At 36.5% G+C, this 18,171-nt stretch overlaps 1 long non-coding RNA gene across 1 annotated transcript in view; it reads left to right on the forward strand.

The window, feature by feature from the left end:
- Nucleotides 1–18,171, forward strand: part of LOC145688836 (uncharacterized) — a 274,554-nt gene that overhangs the window by 24,128 nt on the left and 232,255 nt on the right. The window lies entirely within an intron of this gene.

Below are 18,171 nucleotides of genomic sequence, written 5' to 3' on the forward strand. Positions count from 1 at the left end.
TTAAGTCATTAAGAGAAAATTGACTCTTGGCGAATATGTAATAGAGCAGTTCAATTTTAAACATAAATATGGGTCAAAGAGTCTAAAACACAAGGTATAAACTGCAATACCGGTATATTACTCCTTTCACTTTAGAATTATAAGTATTAGATTTTGACCAGCAATCTTTCCGAGTAAATTAACTTGTTTTCGCTACCTTTAATAAATCTAATGTCAGACATCATTTTAGAATTAAAAGAATATTGTAAAAGTTATTTCTTCATTATTCTAAAGATGCTGCAACCATGAAATGAAATGGGAAACCTGCAAGTAACAGTCATTTGCTCTTATTAGCGATATTCATCGGTGGTTTTAGGATTCATGAACATGAGGTATGATAAGCAAAACAGTGCTCTTTATATTTAAACAGAGAATGAAAATCGTTAACACAGTTTCAACCATCTTTTATAATTCCAATATCTTTACTAAATGACGTGATTAATGTAAACTTTACCGCAAAACCAAACCTTATTTTAGCTCGCATTGAATAGCAATAAAGGGGCTGCGGTGGTTCAGTGGTAGAGCGTTCACTTCTGATGCATGGGGTTAATGGTACAGCGCCAAGAGAGCTTTGTGTTGGACAAATATCGTGCGCGTGGGTTTTCCCGGGGTTCTCCCGTTTCCTCCCACTTCCTTCATCCCACCATTTCATTCATTTCGCATCATCATCACCGTCTCCTTTAGTCTAGCCAGCATAACCGTGGGAAGTAAAACTTAAAAGATTTCATTTCATTTTTGAACACCAATAAATTTTAAAATGTCTTGGTTTTCCAACGATCCATTGATAAATGGTATAATAACATTTGTTCTAATAGATAATATACTATTTTTTCTAATTATTTTATATTTAGTACGTGTATTCTCATATGACTTCTTAAAATAAGTTCCATAATACAATATAATTAACATAAAAACTTTTTGAATTGTGCTTTGTGTATACAAAACTAGTAACTTAAAAAGGATTCCCGATGAAACTATTAATGCTTCTATATTGTTAATTTCTTTCATATTTGTTATAATACCAAGCGAAGTAGCTCAAGTAGCATAGAGTTGGCTTCGCATTCGGGAGGTCGTGGGTTTGATTCCCGCTGCCAACCATCTGATTGAGGTTTTCCAGGGTTTCCCTCAGTCCTACCAGGCAAATGGCGGGATGGTACCTACTAAACAGGCCCTGTCCTTCCCAAATCCTTCCCATTGTTGTTGTTGTTAGACATTCAGTATAAAATGGCCTCTGGTGATTGTTAAAAATAAATACGGTAAATAAATAAAACATAATGCAGTTAGGCCTCGATAACTCGATTTTTTTTCATATTCTCGTGAATTTTTCATAACACTCAATGCTAAAATAACCTCTATAAGTCGAATATTTAAAAATTACAACCTTGATATTTCGAATTTTAAGGGTTTCATAATTATATTTAAAAACCTTGGTAACTTGAACTTTCGAATCTGCCAACCTCTACAAATCGAAGTTTACCTTTCGAATTTCTGTTGATATGACCTCGATAACTCGAAGCTACAGCTCTATGCTTTTACGTAATTGTCATTGTTGCTAGTCCTGTCATTGTTATTAATGTGTATCTACTGTAATTGTGTTTTACTCATGTCTAGACATGAATGCCTCCCCCCTCCAAAGCAATACATGTACAGTATTTTATTTTGAGTAGTCATTTTTATTTATTTTAAGAAGCTTGCATAACTTGTAGTTCCAGAGGTTGAACAAATAATACTTCGAGTTATAGAAGCTATATAGTAACTTTTAATGAGAACTAAGGAACCATGATATCTCGAATTTTTTTTGGTAGCCACCTTGATAGTTCGAACCTTCATTGCTCGAAAAACTCGAACTTTTGTCTATTCCCTTAATCGTCGAATTATCGAAGTTCTACTGTATATGATATGAGTTATTACATACAATATTTTTTCCTTCAATATATTCTGAAAGACGACAGTTAATTTATGATCGAGTATTAATTACGTCGAAATCATTGATTTTTGTCCTCTTTTCCAAAATATTACCATCCATCTTACACTCTAAGCAGAAGAAATCTACCTTTCTCTTGTGACACTGGTGCCTAAGGTATACATAATTTTCCTCTTATTTGTACTGAAATGTTTGTGTATGTTAAAGATACCAAGATTAACAACTGAATTTGCAAATGAAGCCTATGAGAGCCGTACGATTTGAATCTATCAATCAATGCAATCCGAAATAGTAACATTTCTGCACATATTACTATTTCCGTTTATGTTCTGTTTTCGTGGCATCCCGGTGTCCGTAAAACAACAGCGGGTGCAACCGTAACATCATACCCTCCTGGAGCCACTAGTGGCGACAATAGGGTAAATCATACGACTCAGCTGTTTTCTTATAGCTATAGTGATCACGAGTACTCGTGAAGCCTCGGCTCTACATCAATCACAGAACTGCTTTGTTTTATGTGTGATGTATCGCAAGAATTCGGTACGATTCGTGGAGCTACTTTCCGAACGCACACTTCAGAAAAGTGAACTACAGAAGTGCACCAACAACGTGGCCAAACTTAGAACAATTACTAGAACATGAACACTTACAATAATTCAAATTAAATTGTAACAATAATAATAGCAAACATATAAAATAACGGCAACTACAATAGCAACAAAAATAAACAAAACGGAACTTTGTGGCAATCTCTCAACTCTCTCAACACAGTACCCTCAGGAGATGTTCTCTGTATAGTATGAGAGACGACACAGGCAAAATTTCATGAAAGGGGGTTAAAATTTCATGTCTCGTCTCGAAAATGTGCTGTAAAAGTGATGTCTCGACTCGAAAAATGTATCTCTCTCTATTGAAAGAACCGTGTCTCGACTCGAATTTTGTCGGGAAAATCCTGTCTCGACTCGTCTCGTGCGCATCCCTAGGCGTCAACAATATTTGAGTCTTAGTGTGAGCGACTTGAATGTGGGTGTGGGGGAGTCGATTGAGGGTAAGGACGGGTGAATGTGAGGGAGTTGAGTGAGGTTGAATGTGAGGGAGTAGACAATCACCTTAGAGGATGATAGTTCAAATCCGTAATTGGGGTGCAAAATGCATTTATTACATTCTTCGCTTCACGGACCACAGAGTTCTACCGCAAGAGAATCCATGGCCTTCCAAAACGTTGGCAGAAGGTCGTCGATGCTGAAGGGGACTAGTTTCGATCTTCCAGGTGCGTCTTAGGTGACGTAACGATGTTCGAAGGTGGTGGGTGAAAAAGCGAAAGAACTTTCTTGCTTATCTTTATAGGTGAAGAGCTTATCCAGAAACATTTCATTTGACTCTACCGAAGAACATTTCAATATTCATATGTATAACAGAGTTTGGAATTCTAAAGATATCGATCGGAGAAGGGAAATAATTGTAATACAACTCGATGGCAGTTAAATTATAATAATTTATTATATATTGAATATATCACGCAGTAGATGGAAGCAAACCATATAGGAGAATACACCCCCCATATATATATATAACAACAGTAAATATATGATAAATCACATATTCACTCAATAAATAATTACGTTTGCGTGTGAACAAACTAGATTGAAAACCAAACACGTCACATAAACCTGTATATTCTTGTAATTTGGAACAATTTGGTATTTGTTCATTGTTTACATTTGTTTGAATGTGTTTACGAACACGGTTGTAATAATAAAGTACGAGTCGCGATATAGATATAAACTATAAAATCATTATAATCCAATCTTATATGCAGCTACTAATAGCCTACATAAGCAAAAAATGTATGAACAAAATAAACAAGGTAGTCGGTAGTTAAATTTATAAATTTATTGCACGATGTAAGTAATATTTAATCAATAATTTTTGATAACGTAGGCTAGAACATTACTTGTATATGTTATACACAATCTATACCATAATTAGCAACTAACAAATTGTTCAAAAAACAGAATGTTGATGTAATACAAGGCCCATTTAATAAATATATGCCAAAAGTTGAATGAAAAATACGAAACTTCCACCAAGTTTGTGCTTCTTCCTTATTTTTTGGTCGTGTCCTAGATATATTATCAGATGAGCCTGGCACGCCTGCCTCGCAAACGGTCTGCTGGGAATCAGTGAAACAAGATGGCGGCACCCTTGCAGGTTTGCATTAACCTGGAGCATCGAACTCTCATTAGATTTCTGTCAGCTGAATGGTTGAAAGTAATCGAAATTCATTGTCGAAACTAGAATATTAATTCTAGTTTCGAAACGAAATTAGAAGAAAATGAGATATAAATGAGTTTAATGATATGATGGAGTATAAGAATTCTACATGATTACAAAGAAGATAGTAATGTGTAATGAATGCGTTATAAGTACAATATGTAATTTCATATAAAAGAAAGGATGTTGAAAAGTTTAAAATTGATTTCTATTAAAATATCACATATCATATAAATATTCGTATGTTCTTAAATGATGCATAACCTTCTAGTTGCCTTTAATGATGAAATGTAGAACATACGAATATTTCTTGCACAGCTTGAGTATTAACTTAATGGTCAGTTTTTTGCTGATAGAGAGTTTATGTTCTCATTGTGGGAGTTTCTCCTTTTGCACGAAAACACATCGAATCTATAAAGTAAGCATCGCACGTTTAATGTGAGATGTTAGAAGTTTAGAATAAGTGCGAAGTCCCTCAGCAGAACATGTGCCTCGGGAATAAAGGACATTTGTCTTAGGCCACAACGACCTCAGAAGAGATCGATTAGGTATATACTCCGTAGCTCATAGTATCCCCGGGAGTAGATATTAAAGAATATCTCCGTCTCTCATAGCAGCCTCGGTAGAAGATAAAGGATTATACTCCGCAGCTTATAACAGTCCCAAGAGTAGGTATTAAAGGATATCTCCGTTGTCCATGGCGTCCTCGGGAAAAGGCTTTGGTAGGTTGGCTATCTGGTCTGATAACTTCTTGGTGCGTCGTCCTCTTTTATAGCCATCCTCTTGGAGGGAGGACCTGTGGAGGGGTTGTCGGCATTCTTCGTAGTTCTCCGAATCCTCTTCTTTTCTTCCTGGAGGTGTAGTCTCCTTCTGTCGCCTACCATGGTTTGTTTATAATTGTAAAAACACGTGTTTGTAATGAAAACATGTGGCTTGCAGTACATGTGGGTATATAGGTCTTTTCAGTATTGAATAAAGCACACTAAACTATTACTGGAACAACATACTTATTTACGGTGTATGTGTATTGGTGGAAGAAAAGCACACAACTGAAAATTACGATTAAGACCGCAAACACTGAATGAAGTACAGTACTACTGTTGTGGACCACTGCCTGATAAAGAAAATTACTTATTTCTTGAAGGATGGATGGTTGAGAGAGAGTCCGCTGTATTTATTTTTGTTGAATTTGGAAAGTACCTTGCGTGTAGTGTCAATATGTTAAAAAAAAAAAAGAACATTAATAGAATAAAAAAAATGATTACTTTTCTTAATGGTCGAAAAATGTTATGATTATCGAATAATTGTCACGTTAGGTATATAACAAATAAAAAAAGTGAAAAAAATAGGAATATTTATTGAGCATTTGATGCATAAGTAACATGTTTTGTGATAAACAGAAAATCGAAATTATAGCAGAGGATGAGAAAAAAAAAATAGGTGTTACCATATTGGCAGCCATTTGTCGTTGTGTCAAATACGCCCATCGATGTAAGAATACAAATACATACAGTATATATATGCAATGATGTTCTTTAGACGCATCCATCTAGTCATTTTGGAATTATTCGACGATTCTGCTGTCTCTTTATTCATATGGGAAACCAAGCAGGTGACATCAAACAGAAAACTTTCCTTTTATTTCCTTCCATAGCCCCCCTCCCCCGTTTTCTAACACCTCTTCTTTCTTTTTTTTTCTCTCTCTCTCTCCCAAATACACAGTTAACAAATATCCACAGACACTCCAGTTAATTTCTCTATCAGCCGTTACACAAAAGCGAATATTCAAGAAGGGAGGAAGGAGAGAGGCTTACAATAGGAAAGCAATTGAAAAGAAGAAATAGTAATAACTTTTAAAGAAGTAAATAGTCAAAGACATGTTTTCTACTACAAAAATGCTTGATACTCAATTTCATTGTTGCCAGCAGGATTATTTACACACCAAATCATTACATTGTTTGAGGAAAGAAGAAAGGGCGGATGAGCTAACTATTAGATCAGCGAGGAGCAATATATCAAATACAGGGTGAGTTGAAAACTGTTACCCCTATATTGACAAAATAAGCTAAATGAAATGTAAATTTAGTTTTTTAAAACTAAATTATTAGTTATAAAATTTGATTTAATATGATTAATAATTAGAGTTGGATATAACCCCTCTCCTCTCCAATCCAAAAATCCCTATCGCCATATTGTTTCTTAAGGTTGGTGTAAAGGGACAAGCTTTGCCGATAGATGTCACTATTGTCTTCATATCTCTCTTATGTACTTTTTACCTTTCACCAAAATTCACGATTTCTCTTACAAGTTTCAGCCTACAGACTTTAAATTTTTATAGAAGGAACTTCATAACCTATCGAAGGCAACAATTTGTGCCGATTTTTTATTTAGAATTTTCTTTATTGTTGAAACAGTTATATTGTTAAAGGTATGAATATCCATTTCAACAATGAAAGAAATTCTAAATTAAAAAAAAAAAATCAGGACGGATTGTTGTCTTCGATAGGTTATGAAGTTCCTTCTTTAAAAATTTGAAGTTTGTAGGTTGAAATTTGTAAGAGAAATCGTGAATTTTTGTGAAAGGTAAAAAATATATACGAAGACTGTAGTGACATCTATTGGCAAAACTTGTCCCTTTAAATGAACCTTAAACAAACAATTTAAAAGAAAACTCATTAGAATCGATCCTCATTGGTCATGATTGAGAAAGTTTATACTTTTCCCATTCAAAATTTCGATGTCAGCTGAAGAAAAGTCTTCTATCAAATAAAAGCATGTTCTATGATCTTTAAAGCGATGAACAATCTAGCAACCACGGTGGCTCAGTGGTAGAGCGCTTAGCTCTGGTGCGTTGTACTCCTGGTTCGATCACCGACCAAGTAAGTTTGTGGTGGACAACATCGGGTTCGTGGTATTCCCGTTTTCTCCCACATTATCATTTCACCCTCATCATTCACATGCCGTCATTCAAATCATCCGTCTCCCTTAGCCTAATGCGCATAACCGTAGGACGTTAAACTTAAAGAAAGCTGTAATTATATTTAGATTTGCTCATTAATACAGTAAAACCTGTCTTCAACGAACCTTTTATTAAACGAAAACTTGTCTTAAACGGAAATATTTCACAATCCCATGAATTTACTGAAGAAAACCATGTTATATAAATTCCCTTCATTCCCCTGAATAACAGAAAATCAAAATAAGCCTTTTAACGAAAAACTCCAAGTTTCGGAGCGCAGGATTTAGAAAGTTTTCTGACATCCTATGAGAGATTAGATTAGAGAAAACAGATAGTGGTTTCCAAAGCAAAGCAGAAACGATGGATATTCATGCTTTAATTGAAAATTATACGGAAAGTCTGAAAAGAAAAGCGGTGGTCGAATTCATGCTTTAATTGAAAACTATACGGAAAGTCTGAAAGGAAAAGCGGTGGTCGAATTCATGCTTTAATTGAAAAATATACGGAAAGTCTGAAAGGAAAAGACGTGTTCGAACAACAAAAGAAATAAAGCATTGAGTTGGAGGAAGGGTGTAGGCTAAAGACATATCAAGATTCTGTCAAAAGTTTAAAGGAACTGCAACATTTGCTTTACGTCGAAATGACACTGATATACTTAGTATGTTTTTTTTCAGGCTAAAGTCTCTGTGGAAAGTTGAGCAAACAAGCAGCGAATGTGTACAGAAAATCCTCCTTGACTGATTAATTGTGTAGTGTATTTTTTCTGTTCATTGTTTGCGTGTATTAATTCGTAGTAGAAATAAATACTAAACTAACTAAGGTACATACAACATCTTGTTTTATCTCAGCATGTCCATTATATGCATAGACCTCCTTTTGCATAGCTCTACTTCAGCGGCGCAAATCTGTCTTCAACATTGGGCGGACAAGTAAGACAGTTCCCATAACTTCTCTTTTTAAGCGATATTCAAAATATTTATGAAGTTGAAAAACAATGCTGTTGAGGATTAGGGGAGCAGCAGCAGAGTTGTCTTCAACATTGGGAGGTGGGCAGATTTGAGGGTTATTCTGGGGTGGGGGGAGATAAGACTCATATAACGGTAGATTAATTTGATTTCTGAGGTGAATCTGTTGTATATTATATATATTAGGCGAGGCAGATGAAGTACTGGTACATATCAGTATTACAAATCAGTGCCGTGAACACATTCTGAAATCTGAATACATGCATATTTATAATTTATAATTAGTATGTTTCTACTTAGGCATCCACTATGATTTCATCCATAATGTAGATGAAAATCACTTTCCAAATCACATTAGGGGGACAATCTTCCAGTTTCAAGATTACGGGGATATGTCCCCCACATTCACCCGGGATTCGCGTCAGTGGTCTACCTTCGTTAACCAGAAACCTATCTTTATCGAAAGTTTTTGTGAGTCCCCTTCGATTACGCTAAAGACAGGTTTTACTATATCTGTGCAATCGTAAGTTGGTTGATGGGAAAACTACAAAGAAAAAATTAAATCTAAATAATTAAAGGCTTTAATTAACCAGAACTTTATTCTATAGCAGCGAGCCGAAGGCTCAGAAGGAATAACTAATCACAAAACATGTATAATTCACTGAATTAACAATTAAATGTATTGCTTATTAAATTAGTGGAAACATTGTTCTTGTACTAGCAACACTGACCTATAGAATTTAACTAACATTTTACTAGCGAAGGCGATGGTAATCATGTGAGAGGGAAGACGGAAGAACGAAGAGGAGGGAAATTGATTGTAACACATGAGTTGAAGGAATAACTTATAATTAAGCGGTAAACGATGCTATTGGTGTCCCAAACAACAAATCAAGTATGTTGATTGTCATGTGATGGTGAATAATTTAAGATAAACCATTAGCTACAAATCTATATAAGCTGCCACTTCTTTTTTTTATTATTATTATTTTACCTGCCAAGTCGTCTTCTTTTATGCTTTCATGTTTCAATGTGAAAAGTTGTTCCGTAAAGAAGGAAAGAAAAAAAAGAAGGCTGAAATAAAATATGTTGTGTTCTTTTGTATATCTATCTACCTGTATAAAAAAACCTATTTTCTTCTTTTACAATGATTGCCCTATTTTCTGTTTTTATCGTATTATCTATCTTTTGCTTCTTCTTCTTTTTTTTATCTGTTTGATGTTTATATGTTGTCTGTTTTATCTTCCTTTTTTTATTATTCTTCTGTGAATGAGATAACAAATTGTGACATTTCTTCGCTTCTTTCCATTTATCACTGTGACTTCTAAAAGAAATCAAATTATTTAGCGAATAATAATATGATTCCACTATTAATAACAATGATTCTTTTTTCGACTTACAACAGAACAGGTGTTTTCTAAATTGTGACTTTTGTCAGAATCATTTTTAATAGTCTTTTGACTCTTTCTGTTTGCTCTCAAAGAGAATACTAAATAATAATGGATCGAATTGTAACTCAAGTTTAAGGAAAGAAGGTGTAGATTTTATTTTTTATTTTCCACCAAGAATTTCTAAACTCCATGTAAATTACTTCAAAGCAAAATTTTAACAACAATAAAATGTCAAAAGAAGGAAGATCCTATTTCTAGGATCTCCTGTGCTCAGAATGATAGATTCAGGTATTTTTACTCATTACATGACGGTTAACTTCAAGAGACATGAGTTCAGATCTTCCCCTCTTTATCATTACACTAATTATCCCGTGTTTCTTTAGACTGGGAAACTTTAGGTTCAAAATCCCATTTTGGCACTATACCTTCACATATAGAGCGATCAAAAAGTCACGAAAGTCATGGCACAAATATCTAATGAAAATATTTTCTTCTTTTCTTTTGTTGCAGGTAGCAGGTGATGATAATTGAAGAAAGCAACTTATAGCACAGTAACACACCAACGTGGTCTATATGTATACACTGTAGAAAAAAAATAATTTTGTGAGAGTATTAAGAAAGTTTGAGTTACGAAACTACTGCAGCACACTATTGGAAGGCACCTCCAGGGAAGGTATCTCCAACTAATTAACCGTTAAATGTTTGTACCGTTAGAAAACGGGGAGCGTGTCAGAAGCTTCTGAAGTGGTTTTCACCAAAGACAAATTTCTGCCCCGCTGCAACAATGAGGGTTGCGTGACTTTTTGATTATCTTGTATAGTAGCCTCAGTCTAAAGACAGCCACTTGCTCACAAAGGAATTCCGGCCCCGTGTAACGTTTCTTTTCATACTATCTTGTTTTTTTTTTTTTTTTCGTTGAAAAGTAACTGACAGGCAATAAACTGAACCCAAATTGTTGCCAAATCTTTGTCAATCGTCTTTTTTCCTTTGACACAACCTCCCATCACACACTGTTACAGACATGGATGGAAGGGAAAAAGAGGGAGAGGGGAAAAGGGGGGAGGGAAAGGGAAGCAGTAAGTATGGCAACGTTTAGTTTTTTTCTTCCGAAGAAACCACAAACTTTATGACGGCTCCTTTGTGCTAAATTCAAAGTCTACCGACTGGCTATCGTCTGAGTGCGCCTTCTATACTACAGAGATTTCTAGTTGCAGGGGTGTACAATCCGTAGAATCTGTGGAGGCGCCTCCTAATGCATGAATAACTACTAGCTGAACCTGTGCTGTCTAGACAGCTCATCATTCTAACATGAACATGGAATCTCCTTTCCACTTTCTCACTATATCTGTACAGGTACTTTTACAGGCACAAGTTAAGGATCTGAGGACTCACAAAGGGAGTGAACTGTATTAGACACATAAATGTATCATTTTAATATGCAGATGTTGGGGTGAGTTTGTGACAAATTTGGAGAACTGATAGATGATGTGAATCTTGTTCTTATGAATCCATATCCAAGTACGCTTGACTGTGGCTCTACAGGCCTCTGAAGTTGTCAGTATGCAACAGCTTTTGCCATTCATATTAAAGTAAAGCGCCTGCAATGTCTACCAATCTCCCTAAACATAGCTCTTCTTCTGGTTCTCCAACATAAGAATATCGCTGTTAGCAAAGTCCTAGCGAGAATGTTATCTGGGTTTGAAACGATGCATATTGGAACTGATCAATGAAAGATCGATTATGGCTATGGCTCTGCTATTCTAGAAATTATAGCTTCCGAGATCTCATTATACAGGGTGTATCAAAGAGATTCATCCACTTTGGCAAGTCTGTATTTCTGAAACTAATAAACATATACAAATAGTTTTTGTTTTGCATGACAGTGAAACTCAAAAAGTTTTTAATGCACCTGTTCATAGGTGTTCAATGTGCCCCCCGTGAGATGCACGGCATATGTCCATGCGATATTCAAATTCGTTACAAACTGCAGCTAGCATGTCTTCAGTTACAGCGTCCACAGCTGCCGTTATGCGATGTCGCAGTTCATTGAATGTGCTTGGTAACGGAGGCACATAAACGGAGTCTCTTATAAACCCCCACAAGAAATAATCACATACAGTAAGGTCAGGTGACCTTGGAGGCCAGTAATGTAACGCTGCATCAATTGGTCCAGTGCAACCGATCCATCGTTGTGGAATCGTTCGATTTAAAAATCCTAAAAAAAAAAAAATAAAATAAAATAAAAAATAAACTTTTGGCAAGTCCATCTCATGTTGTACAACTTCATGTGGGTGTTCCGTTCCCCATATTCGCACATTGTGGCGGTTCACATTTCAATTCAAATGGCATGTTGCCTCGTCACTAAACACTAAGCGTTGAACAAAACTGTCGTCCTCTGCAATCTTGCCAAGAATGAAATTACAAAACTCCATACGTCGTTCTTTGTCACCTTCACAAAGAGCTTGCAGTAGCTGAATTCTGTATGGTTTCATGTGTAAACGACGACGCAACACACGCCAGACGGACATCGAGTGCATGTTGAGCTGTCGACCTGCATGACGAACGGATTTCTGCGGACTGCGTGTAAAACATTGATGGACGCGCTCCACGTCTGCGTCGGGCACTCGAGGACGTCCCGGTGATTTTCCCTTACACAAACAACCTGTTGTTCGGAATTGTTCATGCCATCGTCTAATGAATGGTCTGTGCAGTAGGAGGATCCACACCATACTTAGTACGAAAGTCACGCTGAACAGTTATCACTGACTTGCACTCCGCAAAACGTAGTACACAAAACGCTTTCTGTTGTCCAGATGCCATTTTAACCAGAACCGTAGTGGGCGTTCACTCAAGCACACTGCTGCTACCTAGCGGAAACCATGTACAGCTAGAGATGTTCCTCTTTCCAACAGTACGTTGTTCACTCACATCTCTGAAAAGGCAGAATAGATATTATTGTTTAAAACCGGATGATTCTTTTTGATACACGCTGTATTTTCATTTTCCAAAGTCACACTTTTGTTATGTATACTTGGATCAGGGTTAGACCGGTCGAAGTTACAGATTCGATTCTGTTTGTTGTTATTATTCCTTAATATATCTTAAGAAATTCACATAAGATTTTGGAGAGTATTTTAGCTCTTTAAACTTCTGAACTAACCTATGCATAAGTCGAAAGTGGCTTCGAAGGTTCACTGATCTATCTGTTGACAAATATGAGAACATAAATGGTAAGAGATAACGAGAAGCGGTTTTCTCCAATTGAATCAACTCAAGGATACCTTCTATCTCCTCCATCAACCGAAACTTTGAAATGGAAGAAATCAACCATTTCCGCTCTCAAAAATGATCAACGATGGACGTAGAGCAAAAACGGTACTAGATAGCGAGTAGAGATTTTTTTTTTTGCAAACAATTTAGTATTCCAAGAATGTATTCTATCCACACTGTTATATTTCTACTAAAACTGGAAGTGTAGAAATTTACTGTCTCTTCCGATTTTAATGTTGATTTTCATATAGCAAAAACGATAAGAGATGACGAGAAATGATTTACTCATATAAATTCAACATTCAAAGAAGGTACGCTATATTTGGCTACACAGTTATTTCTTTGACTGAAACCGGAAGTGGTTGAATTCTACGATTTACGATTTCAATATTGGTCGCCATAATAAAAAAAAATCGGGGCAATAGATAGCGAGAATAAGTTTCTTTAAATATGGATTCAGTATACTGCAAAACTAGATTCGATCCCCGACTTTGTTTCTCTATTGCAACATAGAGTAATAGAAATCCCCTGCCATTTCTGGTTCCGATAGACTCTATTGATTTCCATGGAGCGGAAACGGTAGTCTTATCGATTTTGCTGTAAGAAGATCAACATTAAAACCGGAAGAGGTAATGAATTTCTACACTTCCGGTTTTAGTATAGATATAAGGGTTTGGATGGAATATATTATTAGGATGCTAAATTGTTTGTTAAAAGAAATGCATATAATTATTCCAGATTGCAAGAATAGATTTCATCTCAGAGCATTCTCTTCTACTGAACCTGGAGATCAGGTAGTAGCTAAAAACTTGCACAACTTCAAGTTTCAAAATTTATTTGAAGCGACTTCAGCATCCAAAGGACGGGATCTGTATCTGAAAATATTGATCTATTGCAACCAGAAGTTAGGTTACCGGTTTCAGTGTTTACACTTTCCGGTTCATATAGTATAGAAGTTTATAAAGCGAAACGTAGCTAGGTTTATTTCCTTGAACATTAATCTTCTTTTGCTAAAATATTACACTTTACCCGTAAATTTTTCAAATTTTTTGACCCCATATTGCTGAAATGACCAATCTTTTGTTTTTTCTTCTTAAGTCAATATCTGTGCAACTCCACTTGGGCTTTGTTTTGGAAAATGAAATGAATTGAAATCCTCCCACTATTATGCCTCTTAGGCTGAGAGAGGCAATGATTGAGGCAAGTTAATGATGATGGAATAATTTTTGGAATGGGAAAGTAGGAGGAAACGGGAATACCCCGAAGAATCCCACGGACACGATGTTGTCCACCACAGTTACTTGGCCGGGATTGAACCAGGGACCTCATGCACCAGATGTAAGCGCTCTACCACTGAGCCACCGAACCTCTCGGCTTGGTGATGGACAAATATAATATAAGTGGATTCTCCCGTTTCCTCCCACTTTCGTCATCCCACTATTAGCATCCATCTCGTCATCACTGCCTCCCTTAGCCTTGATATATAGGGTATATACGTAAAACATTCCTGTCACACCTGTGACAGGCCCCACATATCGTAGTCGCTAACGCTCTTCTCTGGTACGACGAGTTCTGGGTTCGATTCCAGGTGGGGACACTCAATCGAAAAAGTATAAAAGCCTTTTCAGACCAGCCGTTCTGAGTAAGATTTACCAGGGTTTTCCTCATTCATTCACACCAGGCAAATGCCAGGATTGTACCTAACACACAGGTCCCAGGCCACTTCCTTCCTTTCCCAATCCTTTCTTCTTTTTTCCCTCTCAGATAGTGTGACCACCAAGCAAGGGCGCCCATGTTATGGTTTCCAAGGGGGGGGCAAGTATAAGCGACGGTTCAAAAATAGTTTCAAATTTTGCTATAACTAATGTAAAAATTCTATTGGAATTTCGATATTCTGAAGTACAATTTCCTCTAGGGGGGGCGAGTGGCCCCCTTGCCCCCCTGATGGGTGCCCTTGCCACCAAGGGACGTCATCCCTCATACGTGACAGGTTAACATGGCCAGATATGCCGAAAGCGCAGAAATTAATTCCTAATTCCTATCCTGTCATACCTTAAAAATAAACAAACAAACAAGCAAACTGTATAAGTGATATAGTCTACGAAATACGAAATGTATGAATATTTGTATTCGCTTCACTCATCTCAATGAAATGACTCATAAACGAAAAGACTACGACAATGGTTTGAGTCTTTAATTAATCTTTTTCGGATTATTAATATTGACAGAACCCTCCACTCTTCAGCTGTTTTCCGTATTTCCTGTTGCTTCTTAACAGGATAACTTGCAGGCCGTGTAAGCATGTTAACAATCATTTACATTCCCATTACGGGTTGACAGAATGTCAACTTATTTACATACCACGTACAACAACAAAGCCTTTTCTTCTTCTTTCCCTCCAAGAAGTAAAAGTCAAGCATGAGAAGCAAAGAAGGGCAATTTATGGCTATGTAAATACAGACACTACTCAAAAAAAAGTGACACAGATTATTATTCCAGATAATCTATAAACGCGTTTTCTTATTGACTTAAACGATCCGACGCTTTTATTATCCCCGTGTGAGTACATGTTTACTAATTCTGGTGGTGTGTTTGCTCATCGAGTGAAACTTTACTTAACACAAAACTCGATCCAATTTCCAGCACGTCACTTGTAATTATTTAGCCTGATTGATGAGTAATTGATACTAAACTGATTAGGTGAAACTGTATATATACATAAGAAAATTGTTGTAGCAAGTTCTCATACAAATAACATTCTGGAAACATTTTTTTGAAATTGAAAGAGCAAGTAAGTACACCAGACAAAATAAAAATATAGGTATAATGGATTGCGACATATGTACAGTGTTGCCATACGTTGGAATTCAAATACTCGTACTTAACACTTAAAAAAAAAATCTCTTGCTACTGCAAATAATCGACCTAACAGTATTCAGTATCACTTCATCTTTGTTTTTATACGCTTTTATTTAATTTACAATGGTTCAACCGTGTTCTGGCTCAACTGTGCCTTAATATTCAGTATCACTTCATCTTTGTTTTTATACGCTTTTATTTAATTTATAATGGTTCAACCGTGTTCTGGGTCAACCATGTCTTAATATTCAGTATTATCCCATCTTTGTTTTCATTGTGCTTTTATTTAATTTACAATGGTTCAACCGTGTCTTAATATTCAGTACCACCTCATCTTTGTTTTTATACGCTTTTATTTAATTTACAATGTATCAACCGTGTTCTGGCTCAACCGTGTCTGAGTCTTCAGTATCATGCCATCTTTGTTTTTTATATGATTTTCTTTAATTTACAATGGTTCAACCATGTCCTGGCTCAACCATGTCTTCAAATCTTGAAACGTTGATTTAACTCATTTTCCGACGGTGGGGGGCGCGGTGGCTCAGTGGTAGAGCGTTCACCTCCGGTGCTTGGGGTCCCGTGTGGCCTTTGTGGTGGACAAACACCGTACTCGTGGGTTTTCTCGGGGTTCTCCCGTTTCCTCCCACTTTCTTCATGCCACCATTTTATTCATTTCTCATCATCACCGTCTTCTTTAGCCTAACCGGCATAACCGTGGGACGTAAAACTAAAGATTTCATTTCATTTCATTTTCCGACATTTATACAACGGTAAAACCTTGCACAGCTACACAAATCTGGTTACCACAATACTCCATTGTTATTTTTAAATTTCTACATAGTGTTTATTTCTTTAGTTAAGTTATTAATACTGTTCTCCATCATATCTATATTCCGTTATGAAGCGGAAAATACTCTGAAGTTGACATCTGCGATATAGCATCGAGGAGATCTTCGTAAATTACATTTCAGATTGTGATGTGTCTGGTGTGTGAGGTTCTTGGTTCGATTCACGGCTAAGTACGTTTGTGGTGGACAACGTCGTCGTGCTCGTGGGTTTTCTCGAGGTACTCCCGTTTCCTCCCACTTTACCATTCCACCAATTCTTCCATCATCGTTCACTTGCCATACTCATCCGTCTTCCTTAGTCTAAAGGGCATAAACGTGGGACGTTAAACTGAAAGATTTCATTTCTACGATCGTTGATGGGAGCCCAGTAGAAAGAAAAAGTGCGAGTGTTAGTTAGCTCAGATGATCTTGGTGACCAGTACAAAACATAACGGAGCTCCTTCGTGGCTAAGCGGTTAGCGTTTGCGCCTTTGGTGTGGGAGACCCGGGTTCGATTCCCGGCGGGAGCTCATGTGGTTCGGATTCCACGTTAATCAGTAGGTCCACGTCTCATATAGCCTCGTTGCTGAAAGGGACGCTAAACTACAATCAACTCTACTCTACAAAACATAACGACTTCCCGAAGAGCGTCTAATTCAACCGCTTGGACAATTACTGGTTAGATACAAAAGTTAGTGTATTAATATTACCAGAAAGATACAGGTCGCTTCCCAAACAAACAATGAATGTTAGGCCTTTCTCTTTTCAGCATATATTTTAATCTTCTGAAGATATTTCTTTCAGTTAGTATCTGATGAAGCTATCGTTAAGTTCTCGAAACCGTTACTGTATTTTAGTTTTAATAAATAAGTGTATATACTCTGGTCAGAAAAGTGTTAGTATTCTTGTAGGAAGCTCCAGAGTTGTAATGGATAAAGCAAGATAACTGAAAACATTATTTTCTTGGGAAAGGACTACAGAGGAGACCATTTGGATGGAGGTGGGAATGCTTCCACTGTTCGTTCATAACCTTAGTCTCTGGCTCATAATGATATAATCAAGATTCATCTGTGGTGACAAGACAAGACGAGTAGTGGGTAACCAGAGGGCCAACATTTCGGATTGATAAATCGACCCATTGCTGCTTCTGAAAAAGAATGAGCGCAGTTTTACACTGTTGCTCACACCAGACGTCATATCTTCAACCCTTTTGTATCTAGAAAGACAAAAAATATTACAAATAGTATCACAGGATATGGACACCTTTGCTACGTACATTTCATACATGTAGAACACAATGTTTTCCATTACAAAGTCAAAAACGTACTGATCACTCCATGTATATCGATTTTTTTTTGTTATTGAAGGAATCCAAAATTCTCATACGTATGGCAACCCTGCCTGTATAAGCAAGTTTCGCAAATAAATTCCGCGAAGGAGGAGGGACAATGATTCATTATTACATATCATTCTTATACACAAATATTATATATATGTAAAGAAAATCGTTATTTTATTGATAAATTGATTCTCATACTTATTCTTGAAGTGGCTGGTATTGGGTTAGTTATATGTTGCTTCATACAGAAATTTCATCAGCTTAACAATATATTATTTACTTAACGGTGGTGAGTACCTACACCTTTTATTTAACCCCAATTGA

This window comes from Thermobia domestica, chromosome 7 (assembly GCF_964235325.1).
Source record: "Thermobia domestica chromosome 7, izTheDome1.hap1.1, whole genome shotgun sequence".
In the NCBI taxonomy this organism is placed as follows: Eukaryota; Metazoa; Arthropoda; class Insecta; order Zygentoma; family Lepismatidae; genus Thermobia; species Thermobia domestica.